A 3,469-nucleotide genomic window follows, 5' to 3' on the forward strand; every position below is an offset into this window, starting at 1 on the left:
AAGGTAAGGGCAACGGTGGGGGATGGAAACTCTCTCCATATTCCAGAGCAGGAGCAAAGTACCCCTGTATTGATGATTCTTGATTGAAATATGGTAAAAAGCATCCAAAGAAAAAAAAACATCAGCAAAAAACAAACAAACACCAACCCTCACCACTTTTGGAAATGGTTCAAGAGGGAACACACACACACACACACACACACACACACACACGCGCGCGAGAGAGAGAGAGAGAGAGAGAGCGGGCGGGGGGGGGAGAGAAAGAGGGATATCTGTTTCCCACAGAAAATGCCAGGAGCCACAATACCTGGGTGGGGGTGGGCATGTGACTGGATAGGAGTGAGTGACTTCGAGTTGGCCATGACCATCCAGGTTATGAGGCTCCTGGTGATGTCTTTTGTGTGGGAAATGGGTTCAAATGGCTCTTTGAGTGTTTAAGGCTTCAGACCCCTGTCCTAGAGTGACCTATCTAGTGTCCTCCATTTCAAAAAGAAACTGGCCCCCTTAAAAATTTCCTGTTGTTGAAAAAAAAAATCACACCAAAGAGAATTAGTTTGTTTCCTATAAGTGGGCAGCAGGTGGTGCAATTTGCCTGCAAGCAAGAACTGCTAGGACCATAAAATAGAGAAAGTCATAGAAAATAAAGAAGTTAAATTGTTCTGGGACATTAGAATTCAAACAGACAGGCACCTGCTACATAACACCCCAGACTTAACAATTATCTAAAAGAAAGACAAAAAAAGTCTAGATACTGGACATGACAGTACCTGGAGACAGCAGAATAGAAAAGAAAGAACTGGAGAAGATAACAATTTCAGATTGTTTATTTTCAGATATACAAAGATCTGAAAATAAAAATAAAATGACTGCAGAGGGGAAAAAAGCAAAGGTAGTAGTAGTAATAATCAGTGCCTTGGGTGCAATCTCAGAACAGCACACTACTTGAACACCATCTTCACTGATAAATTCACCATCAGTTAACTGCAAAAGGCAGCTTTACTCAGAATAGCTTATCATATTTTTCGGGCTATAAGACATACCGGACCATAAGACACAGCTAGGTTTAGAGAAGGAAAACAAGAAAAAAAAAGTTTTTTGCCTCCGCCTGTCCTGTTTTTGCCCTTCCTGGCATCCAGAAGCAGGCCAAATATGGGCTCATATTTGGCCTTCCGGAGGCCTCTGCGGGTCCTGTTTTTGCCCTCCCCGGCATCAGAGGGTGCCTGCAGAATGCTTCTGGACACCGGGGAGGACAAAAACAAGATCCAGGAGGCCAAAAATGCACTTGTTTTTGGCTGCAGAGTGCTTCTGGACACCAGGGAGGCAAAAACGGGATGTGCGGAGAGTTCGGGAAGCCAAAAACAGGCCCGTATTTGCTCTATAAGATGCTCTATAGTCCGAAAAATACAGTACATTCTGTGACATCTCAAACACCCTCAAATGTCAACATCTGCCTATTCCATATCCTCAGGAAGAATTCGATGGGTGGGTTAAAATGCCAAAATCCAATCTATACATCTGGATGTGCAATGTACCATAATAATCTATTGTCTTTATAGCAGGCAAACATGTAGGTAGTAAGAAGAAACAAAGCAGTAGTTTTTATTTATTTTCTGTGGAGGAGGTTTGACTGTGGAGGCCTACATTTTGTTCTCACATACTTCCCAAACTTTCTTCAAAGACTTCCTTTACAAAGGATTGGCTGTGCTGGTACACATTCTCACATTGCTCAAGTAGCAGGGGTGTGACTAGATTTGAACCAATCATTATTCAAGCTCTGCTGGCATCTACCCAATGAAAAAGTGAAGCACAGCCCAGGAGGGTAATTCTTATAGAGATTTGTTTGCTTTTTAAACATTACTAAAAGGTCTGGAACTTGGATGTGTTTATGCAGAAAGGTTTAATTGTCCTTAATACCCTACTATATTTATATTGTATGCAATACTAAAGGTACTTCATTGAATGAGCTATATTTTAACTGAGAGGAACTGGGAATAGATTTGGGAATTGTGCCTTCTTTTCCTTTCTGCAGAGAGAAAGTCCCAGGTGAACTAGGACAGCAGTCCCCAAGCTTTGCGGTGGGGGGGGAGGGGGAAGAGAGGATCTGGGCAGTGTGAGCGGCTGGCTGGCATGCATGCATGCACATGTGTAACTCAACTTGGTGTGAGGTGTGCCAGCGTTCATGCACATGTACACACAGCTCGCCCTTCCAGTTGCCTTTTGAAAAGCATCTTTGGGACCTCTATACAAGTCCTGTTCCTATATATACTGGTGCTGGAGAACTGGAAATCTGCCTCATTGGGGATTTGGTTGCATACCAATCTCAATTCCCAGGTAAAGAGGAGGATTGGTGTTAATAATCTGTAAGAATCTGATGGTGACCAGCTCATAGACTCAGTGGTTGGGTGTGAGGTCCTCTATGAGCCGTGGTGGCACAGTGGTTAGAGTGCAGTACTGCAGACTAATTCTGCTGACTGCCGGCTGCCTGAAATTTGGCAGTTCGAATCTCACCAGGGTCAAGGTTGACTCAGTCTTCCATCCCTCCAAGGTGGGTAAAATGAGGACCCAGGTTATTGAGGGTAATATGCTGACTCTGTAAACTGCTTAGAGAGGGCTGTAAAGCACTGTGAAGCAGTATATAGAATAGAATAGAATAGAATAGAATAGAATAGAATAGAATAGAATAGAATAGAATAGAATGGTAAGTCTAAGTGCTGTTGCTATGAAGATAGGTGCTGGTAGTCCTAGTGTACTATATACCCTGCTGCCCAGCTAATTTTCTACCTGAGATCCTCAGCCTTAAATAAATTACCCCAACTATGTGCCTCGGTTACCTATGTCTTGGAGGCTGGCTGGGAACGGGTTGGGAGTTCTTGGGTGCCATGACAACCATAAGCCTGCCTTAAGTCATATCACCAATCATTTGGGGAGGGGCACACATTGGACTTGGTAGTTACCTCAGAGCAGCTAGTTTGTGATCTGAGAATGGAGAACATTAATAGCAGCCTTTTTGCATGGCTAGATCACTATCTTGGCAGACTACACTAATGCCCATTACTGGCCTCTCTAAGGGAGACAGACTTCAGTTGGTCCACCCCAGACAATTTGGTTTACAGTGAGTGCCTGGTAATTTCTCCATAATGAAGCAGGCAATCCTGTAACCAGTCTAGTTGAATTCTGGAACAGAGATAGTTATGGTGCTTGACAGGGTTGATATTCCTTATTCTATGATGCATAATTAAGTTAATGGTACTCTGGGAACTGCTCAATCACCAGTAAATTAGACGCTTGCCATTCTTAAATAATACTGGCAGCCGAAGAGGGTACAGGGTGGGGTGCACAAGGTGGGCACAGGAGGATCAAATACACTACATGATACCTGTTAAAGATGCTATATATCTAGTTTCTTCTATCATATCAAAGAGAATTTCTTATATATTGCTATTAGTCTGTTAGACTAATTAGACTATTA

The sequence above is a fragment of the Ahaetulla prasina genome, chromosome 3 (assembly GCF_028640845.1).
Source record: "Ahaetulla prasina isolate Xishuangbanna chromosome 3, ASM2864084v1, whole genome shotgun sequence".
Classification (NCBI taxonomy): Eukaryota; Metazoa; Chordata; class Lepidosauria; order Squamata; family Colubridae; genus Ahaetulla; species Ahaetulla prasina.